This window comes from Rousettus aegyptiacus, unplaced genomic scaffold (genome assembly GCF_014176215.1).
Source record: "Rousettus aegyptiacus isolate mRouAeg1 unplaced genomic scaffold, mRouAeg1.p scaffold_m13_p_5, whole genome shotgun sequence".
Taxonomy (NCBI): Eukaryota; Metazoa; Chordata; class Mammalia; order Chiroptera; family Pteropodidae; genus Rousettus; species Rousettus aegyptiacus.
The window spans coordinates 59,668,959-59,691,468 of NW_023416308.1; the positions used below are offsets into that span (position 1 = coordinate 59,668,959).

A 22,510-nucleotide genomic window follows, 5' to 3' on the forward strand; every position below is an offset into this window, starting at 1 on the left:
CAATATTCATTCATTCAAAAAATATTTATTGGAAGCCTGCTATATGCCAGGCACAGTTCTGGATACTAGTACTACAACTAAGAACAAAAATTAATGTGTGATATAGTAGAGGAAAAATAAAGTTTAAAAAAGCTTTTGAAACGTAAATAGAAGGAATTTTCAAATTGAGCTATTTTTATCATATCACATGCTTATTCTTGCTTCTGTTGCTAGGCTGATTTGCTGCTGGGCTTCTTGGTACCTCTGGTCTCAGATAAAAATGGAAAAAACCCAAGGGAGTGGTATATGATTTAGTTTTTAAAGCCAAAAATTCTAGGGTTTTGTTAGATTTGTTTTAATGATAAGGAAAACTTATTTTCTTTTTCTTTAACATAACCTATCAAGATTTAAGAACCTGTTCAGTTTCACAATAGGGTGAAACTATAATTCTTGCACTCATTCATATGATGAAAATTTATTGAGCACTTACAATGTGCCAAGAATTGGAGATTAAAGGATTAAATGATCCAAAGAACTCTCTCTGCACTCATCTAAAAGATCAGGAAGACATGGTCCCTCCTTTCAATGAGCTTTTGAGCTGAACAAGACATCTGTCCCTAATACTTATTGGATTCCCATTGGTTATACAGAATACATTGTCCTAATCCTTGACAGTCTACTCTACATAGCAACTGAGCCCAAATCACATGGGCCTTGCCCCTAAATCTACAAGTTCAACTTTGAATGTGTTATTTTAACCTTTTACAGAATAGAACTCTATTTGCTGGATTTTCCACTTTCATTTCTATTTTGTCATCCCAGTGTATAATAACTCAGAAGACAATAGCATGAATTGGTGTAAAGCAACAATTAAATCCTTTATCCCTCAATAAAGAAATAAACACAAAAAGAAATAAACACAAGAAAAACATGTTAGCCTTGGAATCATAATTAAAAAAAAAAAAGAGTTTAAATCCACGGATAAGGGTATGGCTTCTATTATTCTCGTTCCAAGGTCTTTGTCCATGTGTTATATCCATCAATAAGAGCTGTGCATTTAAAGCATTAGTGGGTAATTTAGCCTGTTGAATACCAAGTTTCCAACTAGGGAAAAAAAGGGGTATGAGGTTAAGAAATAGATTTGATCCTGGAGACTGAAATGTAAGAGGGTTAATGGAAAATCTGACAGATATTTAACTGTAATGTGCATTAATGTAGGTGACTCAGACAATCCCCTTTGCACCCATTTTAATTAGTTTTGCCTTTTCTAATCAGATGTCAGTTGTTATCAGTTTGGTAGAGGGGAGCAGTGGTTTCTTTTTATGAAATCGAAAGGAAGCAAAAATCCATTTAGCTGATGTGCTACTGTAACCAGTAAATTTTCACATTAATGTTAATTAGAGTAGAGCACAAACACCTGAGATTCTGAAGGTGTTTACAGAGTTTTAGGTCTGAAACAAAAGACTGAACAAATATTTAGACTGGTAAGCATCAGAGAGATGCAAATCATCTTACCCTTCTACATTGTGTTTTAAGTAGGGAAGACCAAACTTAAATACACATACACACACACACATGTGCACACACACGTGCACGCACATACACACATGCACACACAACCTGGGCAGCTCTATGGATGCTAATTAGAGAACTCTGGCTGAATATTTACATTTTATGCAATTAATCTGAACAACAAAGTGACATCTTATTCTCCAAGCAATAAATTGAGTAGAGCATAATAAAGGGAAGCCAATGACTACTTTCCTGTGCATCCTGCAAAATCAAGTTTCAAGGTCCCTGAGGATGAAAGAATGGGGGTGGTTGACCTGTTTCCCTTTCTTTGGACTGCTAATTCCCTCCACTCTGAATCACTGGCATTTTCCACAGTTTGCTTTTCACAGGAGCTTAAGTTCAGCTCCACCTTTAGGAAACATGAACTTAATAAACAGGGAGTTTTTTTGGCCCTACTTCTTAGTAGTCCACAGGTCTGTGTGGGTGAGCACATGAGGGTGTGGCCTCCCATTCTGGTCTTTAGCTCACATTTCTACTCTGTCTCTGTGTCTTTGTCTCATTACTCTCCACATTGGCCGTATGCTTTTCTCTTTTACCCTTTCCTTACGGACCAAGTTTGAACTTGCCTCTTCCCTGACCTCCTTGAGACCTGTATGGCAGGCCCTGAAAGGGATGTTAGGGACATTTAGCCGCTGGAATTGTTACTGGCAACAGGGGTGAAGAGATATTTCCTGGTGAATGATTTCTATTGGGGAGAGCCATGAAGCCAATGAGCTGGCAGGTATATCTCTATGTCCCACAAGTTCTGGCACAGATGAATAAATTCTAAATGGACATATTGAGGGACGAAACATCCAGGATAGGTTCTGACCATTGTCCCTTCTCACTTCAAGTGCTTGCTAACTGGCCTGCCTCCTTCCAGGCTTGCCGACCTGCAATCTGAGTGAGCATTCCAAAATAGGAATTTGGTCATGTCTGTCACCTGCCTAAGCCCCTTAAATGATCTTCATTTTCTCGGGAAAAAATCCATCTCCTTATATGGCTTATAAAACCCTGTGTGACCTGGCTCCTGCAAGGACTCATGATTAATTGGTTTCCATATCCAGCTTTCTTCTTCTTCTCACTCCTACCCATTCACTCACATTTCTCCTTCAAACTCATGCACACTCTGCATTCTAGCTCCCTCCATAAAAAGTATCCTCCATTTCCTGAAAAGTACCATGGTTTCTCTTACCCACAGGTCTTCAAATATGCTGTTCATTCAGTTTGGAACATTATTCTGCTCTACTCTGCCTGATTAACCTAACCTTAAGTTTTTTCAGTGCCAGCTAAGACATTTCCTCCAATAGGTTTCCCTGGCTTCACAAACTTTCTCTTTTAACAGATACCGCCCCTCATATATCTCTGTTCTTACATGTCTTCCTCAACTAGACTGCAAGCCACTTGAAGGCAGGGATTGTGCCTTTCTTCTCATTGTATTCCAAACCCTAACCAATCTACTATGTAGTAGACACTCGAAACGTATTTGTTGGACAAATGAATTATACCATTGACCCATCATCCTTTCTTCTATTCTGAGGATTTAAGGATGACGTCACCCTCTCTTCCTCAGAGGTAGGAACAGGAGCTAGTGCTTCCACCTTCCTTTATACCAAGTCTGCACTTAACTTATCATTTGCCCATGGACCTGCACCAGCAGCTCTAATATCAGAACTGGAAACCAGAGAATTCACTCTCAGCTGCTCCATGGGTTGAACCTGTGGAAGGAGATTCTGCAGAGGTACTTAAAAAGGTTTTTTAAAAATTTTTTCAATTAAAGTTGACATTTAATAGTATAATAGTTTCATATATGTGGCATAGTGGTTAGACATTTATATAAATTACGAGGCAATCCTTCAATAAGTCTAGTAGCCCCCTGACACCATACATAATTATTATAATATTATTGACTATATTCCCTATGATATATACTTTACATCCCCATGATGATTTTGTAACTATCAATGTACATCTTAATCTCTTCCCCTTTTTCATCCATCCCCCCAACCACCCTTCCATTTGGCAACCACCAAAACATTCTTTGTATCTATGAGTTTGTTTCTGCTTTGTTTATTCACTTATTTTGTTTTTTAGATTCCACATGTAAGTGAAATCATATGGTATTTGTCTTTCTCTGTCTGACTTATTTCACTTAGCATAATACACTCTAGGTCCATCCATGCTGGTGCAAATAGTAAGATTTTATTATTTTTTATGGCTAGTATTCCATTGTATGTATGCACCAGCTCTTCTTTATCCATCTGTCTGTTGATGGACACTTAGGTTGTTCCACATCTTGACTATTGTAAATAATGCTGCAATGAGTATAAGGATACATATATCTGTTCATATTAGTTTTTTGGATTTATTTAGATAAAAACCCAGAAATGGAATTGATGGATCATATGGTAGTTCTATTTTTAATTTTTTAAGGAACCTCTATATTGTTTTTCATAGTGGCTGCACCAATTTATAGTCCCAACAACAGTGCATGAGGGTTCCCTTTTCTCCACATCCTCACCAACACTTGTTTGTTGATGGTATCTCATTGTGGTTTTAATTTGCATTTGTCTGATAATTAGTGATGTTGAGCATGCTTTCATATGTCTGTTGGCCATCTATATGTCCTCCTTGGAGAAATGTCTATTCAGGTCCTCTTCCCACTCTTTAATTGGATTATTTTTTTTTTTGGTATGAGTTCTATATATTTTGAGTATTAACCCCTTATCAGATGTATCATTGACAAATATCTTCCCCCATTAGGCAGACTGTCTTTTCATTTTGTTGATGGTTTCCTTTGCTATGCAAAAGCTTTTTACTTTGATGTACTCCTATTTGTTTATTTTTTCTTTTGTTTCCCTTGCCCAAAGACACACACACACACACACACACACATACACACACACACACATATTACCAAGAGCGATGTCAAAAATTCACTGTCTGTGTTTCTCCTAGAAGTCTGAAGTTTTCTGGTTTCAGGTCTTACATTTAAGTCTTTAATTCATTTTGAGTTTATTCTTGTATATGTTCTATGTAAATGCTCTAGTTTAATTTTTTCCATAAATCTGTTCAGTTTTCATAACACTATGCATTGAAGAGACTGTCTTTACCTCATTGTATATTCTTGTACAGAGGCACTTTTAATGGAGGCTGAACTGATCTGCATGCATCATAGGGAATAGTATGGGTAAGAGTCAACTAAAAAAATTTTATCAACAATATTTTAAGTGATTCTCTCAGAAAACATGTGTAGAACATCAATAATTTACCAATAGTGACTGAGACACAACCCCTGTCCATTTGATAGAAACAAATGATTATAATGTAGTATTACATGGTTTCTGATTTAAGATGCTGTAAGGTATTCTGAGGACACAGATGTGAAGCATCTATTATAGCCTTGGGAACCAGAGACGGCTTTCTGAATGAGGTATCATCTAAGTGTCTACTTCAAGAAAGAATAGGAGTTAGTGAGATGAAAGAGAGAAAGCTTTCTAGACACAGATTGAGTTCTTTTGGAAGAGTCCCTGTAGTTCAGTATGATCGGATGGTAGAATGCAAAGTCAGGAGAGGAAAGAAATAAGACTAGAGAGTTAAGCTGGGACCAGATCATGAAGAACCTTACAAACTATAGTCAGGAGTTTAGATAGTTGTCTTGAGGGCAAAAGAAAGTCATGGGGGAAATTGTAAGGTTTGTTTTTAAGCAGAGGCATAACTGATACCTATCACAAGGTAGCTTTTTACTTCAAACATGTTGAATATTAAAGATTCCCATTTGCTCTCCAGAAATGTCACTGTAGTTACACTATAGAAAACATATGGGGGTGGAGGGTGGGGAGGGGAAGGAGGGTGGCAGGCCAGGGGCAAGGAGATCTTCACAATATCTATATGCTAAGAATATCTTAGAGATTTCGAATGTACAGCTGCCATGGGACCAAGCAGCTCCTCCCTTCTACCAAACTCCAAATGCCTCTTTTTAAACTAATGCCCCTGTTCACCAGCCCTCTCTCCCACTCTCTCCCTTACTCCTCACATTTTGCTTCTCTAAGGTCAATGCTATACTTCAGCTCTTGCCCCGGAAGACTTGTCCCATCAGGTACTATCTCTTATATCTTTCCTCTCTACTTTCTAACTTTAAACATGCTCAAGTCCCCAGCATCCTTCAACCCTCCTACCTCTTTGAATCCATTTTTCCAGTTACCAGGCTTAGAACTTCTGCAGTCTGTGTAATTCCTCTGTCCCCCTTAGGCCCACCTTCCCACCTGCTGCTCTAATGCCACTGGTGACCACCCACACCTCTTCCTCTTCTCCATCTCCACTGTTGCTGTCCCACGTACTCACGTTATCACAATATTCCCTTCGATCTCCTTCTTTCCAACTCCCTTGTCTCTTCCAGTAATGGGATGGACAGACAATGTGTCTAAGCAATGCTGACTTCCTCCACATCCCTCAGGGCTGAGGCCAGTGGCGACGATTCCAGTCACCTCTGTGGCTTTGCCAAGCCTTCACTCTGGAATTTCAACTTAACCCAGATCCAGTCACTCCTTGAGGTTCTTCACAGGACCAGCACTCTTCCCTATGACTATCTTTTGTCCAGTCAGTATCTTTTTCTCTACTGTCTACCTGCTTAGACAGTTCTGAGGCATCTTGGAACCCCAGCCTCTGGCCTTTTACATCCCCTTCCCTAACTTCCCATGTTGCTATAATCACCCTTCCTCAAGCTGTGAAACAGTAAAGTTAATTTCTTCCTTATCTAGTGCATACAACATAGCACAAACACGTCCAGTGCAGTTCTTGTATTATATTATAATTTTGCTTTGGCATCTATTTGGTCCACGGATCTATGAATTCCTAGAGAGCTGAGACCGTGGAATTTGTCTTTCCCTCTCTGAACCCATAAAGCATTTTGTATCTCTCATTGCATTCATGGCTTTCTACCTTGAATTGTAGTCAAGTCTATACTTTAACCCTTCCACTAAACAGGAAGCTCCTCGAGACCTTTGCACCTCCAAGGGCTAACTGAGAGGAAGTCTCAACATATGCACACAGAAACAGAAGGAAATGAGGGGAGAGCAAAACAAGGAATGGATAGATGTTATGGGTGTGTGTGTGTGTGTGTGTGTGTGTGTGTCTGTCTGTCTGTGTTATAGGCTGCATGGTTTTAAAATCAAAGGAAAAGAAAAGGTTGAATAATTTTTTATATCAATCTGAATATAAAAGGTATATTATTGAGAATTTATATGTTGCTTACTTCCAAAAATGTCATAAGCATATTACTGACCATATAGCCTTGGCCAAGTTACCTAAATTCCCTTAAAACTAAGCTATACAATCTGTAAAATGAGAATGATACCTATTTTGCAAAATTATTGAAAAAATTCCATGAAATAATCCATGAGACATACAAAAAATACAAAGCCTGCACCTCGTAGGTAATTAACAAGTGTCCGTTTGTTTCTCTTTGCAAAGTAAGGATCATCAGAACCAATTCCATTAAAACAATCCAAATTAAATGTTAGTAGACACATGTATTGAGTGAATTTCAAAACCGAGCTCTCATTTAACTCCAAGTTTCTAGGCAACTGAGAAAAAAGAAACTATGTGGGGACATAGGATTTTGTTTTTTTGTTTTTGTTTTTGTTTTTTTTAATATAAAAGAAAGCATACAAGTTCATCAGTGGAGGCAAACTTTTTCCTAGAAATGAATTCAAAGGTACATTTATCATTGAGGGAATTAGGTAATATGATGGACATCTTCCACTGGAAATTTTGCAAAGACATTATGACACTGTTTATTTTGATGTTTCTGTTATTAAGCTGAATTATATAATCTGAAGCCAAAATACTAGATTTGAAGTCAGTGAATATTGTTCCCAGGGAAGCTAAGTTAATGTGGTATAGGTATAATGTATTCTGAAGCTCTATTTCAATGTTTCTCAAACTGTTTTAGCAAGAATACTTCTTTTACCCCATCCTCTTTTCAAGGTTTCTCTGAGGCATCTTTCTGGAACCATAGGTTCCTTAGAGAAAGTTTCCAAACAGGGTTCTGGCTTATCCCAAGAACAGAGTTTAGAGACTATATAGGAATGCATAATTAAAATTCTCACTGACTGCCTCACTCAAATATCAATTGTCTCGAATGAGTTTCTGACAAACCCATGCATTGTATAAAGTAGATTAGATCTGTGGAATGTCTACCTCAGAATCAGATTTCAGGGAGAGCTTTTTAATAATCCTTTTAAGCTATAATCTTATCCATCCATATAGAATGAAACTACAAACTTCAGATATGACCCCTCAGCAATCCAGACAAAGCTCATTAAAAATCACCATGAAAAAAAAATCCAGCAATCAGTATAGTTATTTATCATTAAACAAATATTTAAGCACCTTCTGTATACAGAAAACCATGCCAGCTGCTATAAGTAATGTAATTAATGGGATATGCTGTGTAGTAAGAGCAGCATGAATATATATGAGAAATACAACACATGGATTCTGGGCCCAGACTTGTTGCTGAGTAATTTACTTTTAGTTGTCAGACCTTGTTTACTTCCTTTATTAAACCTTTATTCTATAATTCTGAATTTTGAGATTCTAAAATATAATTACTATCCTTGTTTTAAAACTTATTTTTAAAATTTTTATTAACACATGCAATTTATATAAAAAGACAAATATTGCAAAAATGCAAAAGTTATTCATTGGTACCCCCATTCCCTCACTTTTCTTCCTCTTTAGAGGAAACCATTTTCATTATTTTGAGTTGCTTCTTCTGGGATTTACCTTTATATTTTTTAATTCATCTATACCTGATACCTCTGAATTTACTAATTTTAAGCAATATCTATTAGTTATTAAAATATGTGAAGATTTTAGTTTCATTTCCAACCTTTTCTCTCTCACTCTCTTAGCCACAATATGGTCATGTCAAAAATTTGCTTAAGTCCATTTCAATGTTTTCAGAATCATGAAGAGAAAACTGTTTGCTACTAAGACGATGAGTGTACTATAATGATAATTCCTCTCCAGGATGAAAGTGTCCATTTTTTTTTCATTTGTAAGGTTTTTTTGAATCTCTAGCTAAGTTTTTTCATACCATCCAACAGCTCTGTAAAACATCTTTCAGTACGTCTTCCACACTGTAATTCCTGTCAGATAAACTGTTTGCTTCATCTCTTTTCTTGGCTACATCTCCCCAAGAGCCCACTGTCTCAGCAACAATCTTGACGGGTGTTTTCTAGGCCTGCTGATACAGCTGTCATCCTAGGATTTCCTGCCACCATCTTGAGAATCCCTTCATTTTTTTCCTTCATAAGATTTCCTGCTTCTGGATCTCTTGTGTTTCTCTATTTTTTTTTTTTTATTTACTCTCTCATTTTGGTGGACTATGTCTGCTGTAGCTTCTTAATAAAGGATGTATGAAAGGTTAAGTCTTCAAACCTTCAGAGAAATCATAACCCATCTGAGGTGATGACAAAAAATGACAAAACATCAAGAAAGAAAATTGTTGAACATAGGTAAAGATCTAGCAAGCATACTTGTTGCTGCAGAGTGTGCAAAGAAAGGATGAGAAAGGAACTCTCATTTACTGAGTACCTACTATGTGCTAAGTGCTTTCTCCATGATATTTCTAAGAAATAGAAATAATTTCCTCTTTTTTCTTCATGAAGAAGTTGAGAACACGGTGGCTTAATAATTTGCCTAAGTCACACAGCTATCAGGTGGCAGAACTAAAACTCAGATCATGTTCGTCTGCTTCTAGTCATGTTCCACACACTACATCTCTTAGCCAAAAAGCATAAATGCATAATCCTTGCCCTCAAGGAGTTTATTCAAACAAGTCTTTAATCGAATGTCAAACAATTGCTATTTTTTGGCCCAATATGCTGCCCTAGTAGGGGTGTGTGTGTGTGTGTGTGTGTGTGTGTGTGTGTGTGTCTGTGTATGTGTGTGTGTGTGAAATTAGACTGATTAATCCAACAGCTATTTTCATAGTCCCATGTACATCAAGTTTTATTATGACATTTTTCTGTGAAATTCTGGGACAGAGCTATTTCCAAAGGAGATTTCAATTCTTTATCCCCCTTTATTTATTAGGGATTAGGCAGTTACAGTCTGATCTGGTTACAACTGAAAATATGTTAGTGGTTTTGCCCTTCTCCCTGGTGGATTTTGGTTTCTATGGCAGTCAGTTCATTTTCTGACATTTATCACATTTAGCTCCTGCCTAGGGGACATCCAGGATTATTGGAGGGGAATTAACTGAGTAGAAGGAATGATACATACTGCTGGCAGTGTACTATACCAGCAGGTTACTCTGAACTTGCACTCTCTAGAAATCTGTACTGACACCCTTCTCAGAAACAAAACAAAATAGGAAGTACAAAGAGTAGAAACATAGGAAAGGATTGAAATTGAATGGAAGAAGATAGAATCATTGTTCGTTTTATAGATAAGTTACTGACTAATCTGCAAGCAAACAAATGCCGTGGATGTATTTCCTTCGGGCTGGCGCATTCAGCTGTGCCCACTGACAGCTTTTCTCACTTAGAGGTCTTCACACTTTAGACACAGCTCTCACTAAGAAAGGCAGACAGAATGGCACAGTAAGCTGCTGAGCCCAGAGCAAGGGGACAGTCTTTTCTGCACACTCCTGGTTCTGTTCTCTAGCAGGGTGTCCTGGTTGCTGTTCCAATATCTTTGCTCTCAGAAGCAGAAACATGAGCCCTTTCATATAGTTAGAAATTAGAAGCAGGTAACTGTTCTCTCAACAGTCTCCATTTTTGAGTGTTGAGTTCCAAAAGTTCATTTTTTATTGGTTGTTTGGCACTCTGGTGCATTTTTTCTTTTGTTCCATAGGAACAATTTAAACAAAGTTTATTAAGTCCTCAGGCTAACCTATACAAAGTCTATTTGACTTTGAGCTATTAGAGAACTAACCATGATTTCTTTAACATTACATTAAGGGGAAAAAAAGATTTGTTCAACGTACATCGATCGAGCCAAGTGTTGTACTAGAATCGGGAATATAATCTGGTTAGTGAAACAGAGCATTACAGTACAAGAGAGAAATGTGAGTCCCGGGTGTGCACAGAGCACTTTACTATGGAAACCACAGAGAAGGGCCTTCCACCTCAGCCTGGCTCCAGATTCTGAACAAGGGGACTAGGAGCATTTTTGGCTGAACTTTTCATGGCAGAGGGAAGCAAGTCTTCAGACCAAGGGAGGAGGAATAATGATGCTAGCCGGATCATCACCAGAGCTCATTCATAGACACATATAGCTTTGTTACTACCTGAATGCCTGTCAGTATCTATACCTATCTACACTAGTTTTGCAAACTGAATTTTATTTATTTATTTATCATAAAATACTTTTAAACCATCAACTTGATTTCCATGGTCTAAAAAATAGCATGATGCAGTAAAAGACCTGCCACCAAGGCAGCCGGGCCTGGTGACCTCATCAGGTTGTGCTCTGGACTCCACACCAGCCGTGGGAGAGAGGACTTGGTAGATGAGGCTGTATTTTGTGAATGTGAATACAGTCCACAGAACTATTTACTTATGAAAAAGCAGTGTTCTTTTAGCCATGATGATTCCTAAAATAAGGTTTCGACCCACTCATATGATGAAATTGAAATTGTCTCCATACTCAAACCAGAGAGAAAGCCAGAGAGTCAGAAAGATGGGGTAAAAAAGTAGGAAAGAGAAATCCCAAAGGACAAATGAAAGGAAATTTGGGCCAAAAGTGCATTTCTGACCATTTCTTCTGCTGTGTAAAGATACTTTATAAGGCAATCTAAACTCTGACAAATTGCCTCTTTCTGTTTGCAAATGCAGACGAAGCCAACTGTTCTCACAAATTTCTCCATTTGTTTTTTCTCCTCATGTTTCATTCACTTATTTTGGGGGGAGGGGTAGTAGCTATTGTAAAATTCTTTCGCATTTCTCTGAACACTTGAAATAGGGTCAAATCTAAATGGATATGAATTCAGCATGGATCCCAAGGCCCAAAGGTCAGGCTCTACTTGGACAAGTTTGATATGTAAAGCACTGCCAACATTCATTTTTTGTAGAGCAGCAAGAGGCTGAGCTGTGAGTTGGTGGAGATTTCTGTAGATTTCATTTTTTTTTTTCACATTCAGAGGCAAGAGGTTTCTAATCACCTGTGGGTCTGCATGAGTTGGGGAGTATTGGAGACTCCCTCTTTGGTCCACATTGGGTGCACGCTCTCTCTGGGGAAGCCAGAGGCCAATGTGTGAGAACTTCACCAGGCTCTTCCTTGGGTGAGTGAGGGCAGCTCTGACTTTCATGGGAATGGGATTCCCTGCCAAAGTCAGATGCTGAGGCTTCCCTTGGGGACCACAGCCCACCCCCAATGGAGGAAGTTGCTGTGAGAAGTTAAGCAGGCAGCTCCGAAGGGCTGTGCTTGCGTGTTCGTATGTGTGTGTGTGTGTGTGTGTGTGTGTGCGCGCGTGCATCTCAGTGAAAAAAGAGCAGCCCTCCATCTTGCTTGTATTATGGCACATGTGAAATTTAAAATTTCATAGCGAGAAAACAGTGAACAGATTAAGAGCTGAGCTGGTTTATCTCTCCAAGGCTGGCATTTCTGCTCATGCTCACACTACAAGATGCACACCATTCATACTTTCGGGTATTACACATTTGCTTTTCACTCCTGAATGTCTGTGAGACTCACTTGGCTTAGATGGGATTTCAAGTGACCGTGAGGGTCATGCCTCTCAGCAATAGAGTCGGAATAACTTTCAATTGCAATTCTTTTAAAATTAAGAGTTTCTTCCACCTCCTCATTACCCTGAGGTAGGAAAGAGGTGTATTTAGACATGGAGCCCACAAGCAGGGCTGACCAAGGTTCACTTTGGCATTCGAGTTTAGGGAAGGGTGAGTATACTGTATACTGTATAGCAAAGCCAGATAGTCCAGACATGTTAGCCTATGATCAACATGAATCATGCTATCTGAACACCAGTTAGTAAGAGTAGAAACATTTTTCATATTGACCATTGCAGCAGATGATAATTAAACAGTACATTCCCACCACAAACCCCATCAGCTTTTCCAGTAACCTGAAAAGACAAAGAAAGAGAACTTGGGGAAACTCCTACTCATTAGTCAGGTTTCCCCTTTAACATCACTTCCTTTAGGAAGCTGGTCAGACAGATCCACCCCCACCCGACTTCCCCTAGCTCAGCTCTTCTTGCTCTTTAGGTTATGCCTTCCAGAATTATCTGTCGTCTTCACTAGACAATCTTCACCTCTCAATCGCCAATGAAAAGCATGTTTCCCCGCACTATGCAGGCATTTAAATATGCGCTTAATGACTGATGGAGTATGGATGGGCCTGTGTTAGGTCTTGGAGGGTATGAAAATGAAAAGGTAGCATCCTTGCCCCATCTGGGAAGGAAGGAGACAGATAATAACAAGGCATCATGAATTCGCAAAACTGTAATACCTGTAAGAACAGCTTCTCTAAAGGAAAACAAAGGGAAGGTCAAAATTTTGAGCACCCTAGTGATGGAACAGACCAACTACTTCCCGATATTAGCTACTTCCCTGATTTATTAACTTTACTAATGAGAGTTAATGACTAGAATCCTATTCTCTTCCATTTTAAGTTTGCTCCCAGGATAGCACAATATCAATAATAATAGGCAATGGATTTCATTTGGGGGAATATTATATCAGGAAGAAAACATAAAATATAATCTGTATCTTCTCTGAGAAATCTATCAGCTTTGTGATATCTAATGCTGAATTTCTAAACATAAGGACTGAAAGCTAATACATAATTAGCTTTGTAGTAAAGCTTTATGGAGTAAAATAAAGAGTCACGCTCAAGTTTTCATTTACATTTCTTTGTTGCCTACTCCTTTTGTCCTTGTCGTTTAATTCATTTTTGTCAGAGGAACAATCAAAAGCAAAATATGTTACACCCACTCCTTGGCCTTCTGTACTCCGTGTAGCATTATTTATTGAGAACCTTTGGTGTGCTTGGCATAACGGACAACAGAAAGGAAGTGAAAGCTCTTCCCTAAGGGTTTGCTGATTCAATTAGAGAGAGCCATTTACAAAGATAACCTGAAATCTCAGACACAGAAATCTAACTTTTATCCCAGCGTCAAAATGACTCGAAATCTTTTTCATATAGGGACGCTTGTCAGAACTCCTTTCATTCTTCTCACAGCACCCAGTGGGCCACTCCTTGCCTTATGCAGACAAAAAGATAGAACCCAAATGCAGTTGCAAAGGTGAATGAGTGCAGATATCCTTGAAACCATCATCATCATCTGCACTACAAGTGGACTGACCCTGAATTTTTCCTCCACATTGACCTCTCCAAGGATAGTCTATTGAAGAGGTGACTCTTTGGGGACCATTTGCTTTGATTTCTGTTTTTTGTTGTTTGGTTTTTTTGAGACAAATTATGATTTTTTAATATCAGCTACAACTCTCATGTGACCACAAAGACTGCACATGAGAGCTGTATAAACAGAACACCATATTACAATAGTTTCTGGGAAAGTCTTTGAATTCGTAGGTAGATCATGTACTTTCCTTCACACATGTCTATACTTTGAGAATATGAGCTTATCCAAGGCCACATGGCTTTGATGCCACTGACTCACTGGATGGCTGCCCACAGCCAGGTGACCACTTCCCCAAATCACAGTGAAATAGATGATGAGATCAGATATGAGGTCCTCAGACTTTCATCCTTCAAGATCATATTTATAATAGGGATACTGACATGCATTTGCTATATTTTACTTTCCCGTGTAAAGACATTAAAAGTTAAAACAGCTACCATCTACTATGACCATCATTTCATGTAAGCAAATATATTTTAGCATTAAAAATATTGAAAAAAAATTATATAACTGTAGAGTAAGTAATCGTTCTTTAAAGGGAACAACTTTAGCTGCTTGATAAACTCACCGCATGAACCTCATTTATTTGTTTGTTTGTTTGCTTTTTATTTATTTAATTTTCTGGTCCCATTAGCAAATGAAAACTTCCTTGGGAATGGGTCTGCATCCATTGAACACCATTAGACTAGGTGATTCTCATGGCTCCTTTAAACTGTACTATTTTAAGAATGATACTGCAGCTTACAAATCAGTACATAAATAAAACGCCAGTTGTGATTTACCACCTTCTACTTTGTTCTAGTAGAGGTGTTGATGTTTTCCAGCACCCAGCCAGCTAGGATGCGGAAGGTGCTGCCAACCACATCATACTACTTCCACCCAAGGTAGTAGATCGGCTTCGCTCCATTAAATTGTCATTGTTTTCGGCTGCAGTGACTCTTCTAATCAGGAGTGAATCTAGCAACATGGAAATCAAATCAAAAGAAACGGAGAAGATGTCAAAGGGACAGGAGAATAAATGCAAAAACAAAAGCTTTTTACAAGGCTAAATTGACGATTTTGTCTAAAACACAAAAGTAAAAGAAAAGATTTACAGCACAAAGAATGTAATACAATTCACTTAAATTATGCAGCAGTGTTACAGTAGTAATGTTGCAGCCCAAGTTTCATCATATAAATTAAATACAGAGTCTGTTCCCTAAGATTGTACTTGGTTTCCATAATAGCTTTTCAAAGTCCTCACAGATTGAAAATAGAAACATGGAAATTTATGATTATCAATATTTTGAGCCAAATCCTAAGAAAAAGGGTTTGCACTGAGGTCTAAAGTACTTAATCGAAATGAAGCCACCAAGAGACAAGTTTAGTCTTGGAAGCACACGAGAGAAGGTAACGAATGGAATTTATCATGTCGGGAGGCTGGTGGATTTACCTTCTGTCCTTTGGCAGTACAAGGCAAGAGGCTGGCTTTGGCATTTATTGCTTTAAATGCACATTTACTTTAATGTGAGATCAGATCCCTGATTCCATTCAGGGTTCATTTTGTAGTAAATCTGTTTTAAGAATGAGGTAGTTTTTTAAAAAATGGCCCTTTCCTTGAGAGAGATCTCTTTCAAGTTGAAGAGACTTGATCCCCATCCTTCTCATCCTTACTGGATACCACCCTGGCTGAGGAGGCAAGATAGCTTAATTTATTTTTATGTAGATACTCAAATTTAGGTTCAGTATTTCAGAGATAGTATTAGTCTTGGAGGTGTTTCTAATAAAATCATTACCCCTTTTTTACATATGTAAGTCAAACTCAGTGGCTCCTCCAAGTTCATTTACTCATCAGAACCTTAATTAGTAGTGATCTAATTTCCAGATCAATGCTGAACCCCTGTGATCTATTGCGTCTCCCCGTGAATCTCTAGATTTGAGTATTAGCAAGTATACATATAATTCTACTTAAGACGTATGTAAAGGTCCATCTGCCTGTATGCCCTCAAGATATACCCTGATGCAAGGTTTTTAACTACACAGAAATGTGGCCCTACCTATAACAAGATCTTTATTCAGCAGATGGGCTAGGCTTGGAAATGGCAAATGCCAGTGAGGAATCAGAGGAATTCAGTAGCTACTTAAAATTTTCATTTTTTAAACAATTATGTCAAGATTAATTAAGTATATCTCTGTGACCCACCAAATCTTACCTCTACCTAATTTTTTTTTAAATTTTTTTAATGCAGTTTACATTATGAGGGTTTGTGCTGTATTTGTTTTAAAAGCCAAGATAAATGAAGGGAGGACTCGCTAAAGATCTGCCGATGCAATTAGAGAAAGCTGCCTAGAGGGACGATTTTTCTGTGGGTGTGACTAGTCTGATCAACTGCCCACGAAGACAACCAATCTTCAAAATGGCTAGTGGTGATATGTCATCTTGACCTCTTTTAATCTATCTCTGTATATTAGGCACAAGCAGAATAGACTGAGATGGAAAAAGAAAATGGGGCCTTTGGGGTAATACAAGTGGGAGAAATGAGATTTGGTGACTGGGAAATTAAAAGAATGGAATAATATCCCAAATATCCATGTCTTTTCAGCCCATCAGTACAAATGAGGTCACATAAGATCAAACCTGAAATCTCAAAAGCTACAACCTTCCCACCCCACCTTCTCAGAACCTGAGGTTACCAATCTTGTACAAAATTACTCTTACACACAGGTGTACAAGAGTCCAAAAGAAGTGTTTTGTATGCTCTTTTGAATCCTTAGTAGTAACTGCTCAATGTTAGCTGCTGCCACTCCAAAGTACCATTTGGACCTCACTGGCCTCTACTACCTGGAGCTGCACATCTCTCCTGGCTGTGGATCCCAAAGCAATTCCAAGTTTAGTGTAACATCTCTCTCCTTTCCCACATGCTCTTTCCTTCCCAGACCACACACAGCCAGGCTAGCTAGTTCAGGACACTTTGAGGTGCCAGTTGTCATGCTGACAAAATCACTCACCTCTTATTCTCTGGTCCTATTTCTGAGTCACTTCATTTGTACCATACTCTAAAAATCTTCATAAAGAAATTTTTCCTCAGGAAACTCTAGTCCCTTTTGACAAGATGGTTTCTTCTGCCATTCTGCGTATATGTCTGAATAAGTGAACATCAATTAGGGATATACTTCAAGCATCTACTTAATTCTCCGCCCAAGGAACTTTCATGTAAAGACCTAGAAAGAGAGCTCACCTATTTCCTCCTGGCAGATGGGTTCAAGTCTTAGCTGCACAAGAGATGCTGAAGTAACAACAAATTAATCACTGAAGACAGACATGAACAAGAAAGTCAAAGACTATTGTAGTCAGTGCCCTGGAGGCTGAAGTGAGATTTATTTGTTGTTGGCACTGAACATACAGCTGTGTAGTTTCCTATGGTTACAAAATGAATTTGAAAATCTAAATTAATCAAGAACCACTGATCTAAGTAATATGATTTCTCTGTCATTTATAGTGTACTTATATCTTCTAAAGTTACATTGTTATTTATCTGGAATTTTCTTTGCTTGTTTCCATTAAAAAATAGAAATATTTTAAATAGGTAGAGAAAGAAAGAAAGAAAGAAAGAAAGAAAGAAAGAAAGAAAGAAAGAAAGAAAGAAAGAAAGAAAGAAAGAAGAGGGAGGAAGGAAAGAAAAGAATCTCTCCCCTTTGATTTATAGTTTTCAAGCTAAAGTGCATGTTTTAAAAAATGCTCAGGCTCATCTCATTTTGGATCAATTAAGTCAGAATCTCAGATTGGACCTGGGCATCTTCTCTCTCTCTCTCTCTCTCTCTCTCTCTCTCTCTCTCTCTCTCTCTCTCTCTCTCTCTCTCTATATATATATATATATATATATATATATATATATATATTATACACACACACACACACACACACACACACACATTTTTTTTTCTTTTTCCTTTTTAAAGTTTCCATAGGGTCTATGGTCATGCTACCCTGAGCAAGCCTGATCCCATCTGATCTTGGAAGCTAAGCAGGGTCAGCCCTGATCCCTGATTAGTACTTGGATGGGAGACCGCCCAGGAAGACCAGGTACTATAGGCATAAAAAATAAAAAAAATAAAAAATAAGGGATTGTAAGCTGACAAGGTCCTTGCAATCTGTGAGGTCAACCAAGGGTTGCCTCGCCTAAAAAAATAAATAAATAAAATAAAATAAAATAAAATAAAATAAAATAAAATAAAATAAAATAAAATAAAGCTTCCCTAGGAAACTCTACTAAGCATCAGAGTTTAGAATTGCTATTCTAGGGAAAGTACCAGGATGGAGGAAGTTCACAAACTTGCTTCACCTTCATGTTGAAAAGTCAGGGTTTCTTATATAATATTAAAATCAACCTTGGTCAGTTACTGTAGTAGAGAAAGTCATCAAGGGAAAATTATCTTCTTTCCAATGGCTGCATAAAGATTCTTGTAAATGTGGCCAATGCAATTAAGAATAACACATTTCTTAAGTGATAGATATATGCATTATTATTATGACTCAGGATACTCAGATAATTAAGAAGTAACACTTTTGTCGACATTTAACTAATCAAGAAGAAAACTTGTTGAATGAGAAATGCCACTGGGTGATGTTTTCTTTAAAAAGTTGACTTTGGCAAGTATTTTCTTCATAAAACTGCATCTTTCCTAGGAGAAAATTTTCAATTTATTTGGCCCTATTTATAAGCGTGTTTGATTCTATCATCACCCTCAGGCCAACAAAGCAGGAAAAAATGTTAAAATTCTGTACAGAGGTCAACAAGACCTTAAATAAGCAACTTGAAACCACAAGCTTGCAAAATATGGCACTTGAAGTTGTTCTTTGGGAATGTATAAGTAATAGGGTTTGAAAAGAAAACTAAAACAAGGCAGGTAGTCATTGGTTGTGTATTTTTACATGTCTGTTCCAACACTCATATTAACGTAAACTATCATATTCAAAGAATTCAGTAGACCCTAATACATAATCATTTCCTCCCCTTCCTTGGATTCTCATAACAAATCTTTGAGACAATTTTGAGATTCAAAATCCCATTTACTAATGACAGATTTAAGAAGATGATTTAAGAACAAAATAATTTCTAGAAGTGTTTCATTTGTTGGATTCTTACTTATCCCACAAAGAGTAAAGGGCTCACGTGACAACTTTGGGTTTTAAAGAATTGTTGCTGTCATAATAGACTTGCTTTCTGAAATAGAAACATTACTGTTATAGGGCCGTACTGTTGGCTGCAAGAAACACATTTGCTTCGATAGAAATGGCCCCTTGTTATTTCTTTAAATGCATGCCCTGTTATGGGGAATAAGGCATTTTAAAAGGCAGTTGATGTCTTGAGTTGTTTTTAAAATTGCATCAAGCCGTACTAGACAGATGAGCATTAATACTGGAGATGCTATGGTCAGAGAAAAATATATGCAAATGGGAGCTTACCAGCCAAAGAAAGAGTTCTGAAGGGTAAGACTAGTATGCCTGTTTAGAAAGGCAAGTTAGAGTTTTGTGGTATGCTGCAAGGAACTCTGGGGAATTCTGGCCATGCCTTCTGTCATGCCTGTCCCCCGCTCAGAACCCACCACTGGTATCCCATCTCACTAGGGGTAAATGCCGAAGTGCTCACAGGCCCCTACGAAATCTCAGTACAGGATCATAAGTGCGGGAGCGTGAGGAAACACACACACACACACTCACACACTAGTCACCTCCTCCTACCTCAGCTCCCACCACCCTCCCCGTTTCTCTATCCTCCAGCCTCCCCTGCCTTCCCAGAATGTACCAAGGACATGGCCATCTCAGAGTCTGCTCCTTCATTTTCCTCTACACGATCTTCCTTATCAGATTCTTTTTTCTCCTTTGGGCACACCGTTCAATTTATTAGTTTTTGTTTATGTCTGCCCTCATTAGAATTTAAGCACCATGAGAGCAAGAGCTGTTTTAGTTTTGTACACTGTTGTCTTCTCAGAGCCTTAAATAGTGTCTGGCACTTAGTAAATGCTCAAAATATTTGCTGAACAAATAAAAGGCTTTTCATCCTACTTATATCTAATATAATCCATTCCTAGAGGTCTAGTCCCAGTAATTCATTAGAATCTGGTCTCATTTTAAGTTAACTCTTATTCAAGGAGACACACTAGATCCATATCGATAAAGAATAGGTAGTAAGTGGCTGAGGGATAAGCACAATATATATGCCTTGTCCAGTCCTTCTACAACATTCTATTCTCAATGTAGCCGAGGTTACCCAGGAACGGCACAGCAGTGGCAAAAAATCCTTTGGGACTGAAGACCTTACAGCTTTCAAAAGCTGCTGTCCTTTCCTTGACAGAAATGGGGCTCTGCCTCTTAACGTACCCTTCGAATGGCAGTGTGTGCCAGCCCCAGTGAGTCATTCAGCACATGATGACACCATTTACACATTCATTGTCACCATTGACGATAGGATTCTGCAGCACTAGTGTCCTATTAGCAAGGTCAAAGCAGTGGTAGAAGAATCAGACTTGGGCATAGGCAGAGTAAGATACCCCACTGCTCCCTGTGGGGTTGACTTCTGAAGAAGGACTACTGGCTTTGCTGCTAATTGAATTGTTCAGCTCCCTGGGAGGGGTACCAACGTGATTACTAGTCCTTGACACTTTCCTTTGAGCCAGTTTCCAATCTGTTTTTGAAAGCGATTGGGAAGGGAAAGGGGAGGAGGCTAGGAGGCTGGATGGGTCAAAGGCCAACTTAACCAATTTCCCTGGTGTGCCTGGGCCATGCGCACAAGTGAGTAGAATGCAGGGAGGTCTCTGTCTCCCAGCTCTACCTCCATCTCTCCCAGTGCAAAGCAGCACAGAGGATGATTAATAGCATCAGCTTTTAGTCAAACAGACTTTGGTTCAGATCCCAGCTTTGCCAGCCCCTAGCTGTGTGACTGTCATCAAAGTACCTAAACTCTCATGTTTCATCATCTGTAAAATGGGAGTAATACCTATCATATATGATTATTATTAGGATTAAATGTTTATGTTAAGTGGTTCCTGGCACATAAAAGTTCACAATAAAAGGCAGCTCCCCAGAACCAGACAAGACCTGGATCATCCTTTATGAATATTAGAGAGACTTATGGAATGAATCACAATTCTTCTTTCTAGACTCTCTATGTTGTCATCCCAAAGAACTTTGGGAAACTAACAACTAAGCTAAGGTACTTTGTCTATCTTCTTTTGTGTGTGTGTGTGTGTGTGTGTGTGTGTGTGAGAGAGAGAGAGAGAGAGAGAGAGAGAGAGAGAGAGAGAGAGAGAGAGAGAGAGAGAGAGAGAGAGAAAGGAGAGAGAGCGCAGAGAGTCAGAGAGTGACAGAGAAACAGAGAGATTGCTATATCTCAGGCCTGACACAAGAGATTAAAAAAGGGAGAAACATGCTTTGCCCTTCTGTGCCATGAGAACTAATATCAATTGTTGACTTGGGTGTATTAGAAGACCTCACTTTTTCTTTATCTTGGCCTTTGGAATAAATATTTGATAAAGCCAGGCCAATTTTCTTAGTAACGTTTCTTGGACCCTTTCTTTTTTGTATGTATTAGCATTTTAAAATCTATCAGACATGTATTCAGAATATTTTCCAAAGTATAAAAAAAAAAAGATTAGTTTTGTTCAGATACTTTAGGTTCTGGAAATAAGCTATTTCCTGTCTACTTTGACACAAAGACATTTCTTCTAGCTTTTTAAGAATACAGTCCCTTGTTGAGGTGGTGGTTTCCTGTTTGAGGGCATGAATTCTAATAATTTCTAAATTTTCAACTTTTACTCAGCACTTAGATTTTAAGCAAGATAGAAAACAGTGATGGAGTTTATAAAATATGAAAGTCTTGGATGAAAAGTTGTTTACAAGGTCATAATAACAATAAATAAAGCCAATTAAAGATTTGTTCTGTACACTGTTCCAAGCTCTTTACATTGTTAATTCAGTTAATTCTCACAATAATTTTTTGAGGAAGAAGCTATTATCTTCCACATTTTACAACACACTGAGACATATGGGTATTAATTTGTACAAGATCCTGTATGTATATTCCATTGCCTAAATATATTGCCTTCTAGAAATATAACATGAGTTTTATTCTTCATGAAAAATGAAACTGAGGCTTAGAGAGGCCCAGAGATTTGCCTAAGGTACATAGCCAGTAAGGATAGAGAAAAGACTTGAATTTAGGAACTCTGAATTTGAAGCTTAGAATCTTCATTTATATACTTTACAACTATTTTTGAACATTCAGACAAACCATTCGAATAATTTGCATAAACATTTCATCAAACATTCCTTCTCATAGAATTTGAAAGGCCATTCAAATTTCTCTTGTCTAACTTTCCACCCACTGTGAGCATCATTTTCCAGAGCAGGCTTGACCGGTGGTCGCCCAGCTTCTGCTTCCGTCCAGCTGTCTTCCAGGAACATGGATGATCCACTACTGAATCGCTCTGCTGGTCGGAGGTTTTCTTATGCTGAGCTGCTTTACTGTGACCTAATTTTATACGTTTCATAAGATGTGGAGTACATATTGATATTCTTACGAACCTTGGTACTAACCTGGCACT

General features: G+C 38.2%; 1 protein-coding gene and 1 pseudogene across 1 annotated transcript in view; both read left to right on the forward strand.

The window, feature by feature from the left end:
* Positions 1–22,510, forward strand: part of MAML2 (mastermind like transcriptional coactivator 2) — a 327,265-nt gene that overhangs the window by 230,579 nt on the left and 74,176 nt on the right. The window lies entirely within an intron of this gene.
* On the forward strand, positions 17,877–18,002 carry LOC118603140 (annotated as a pseudogene).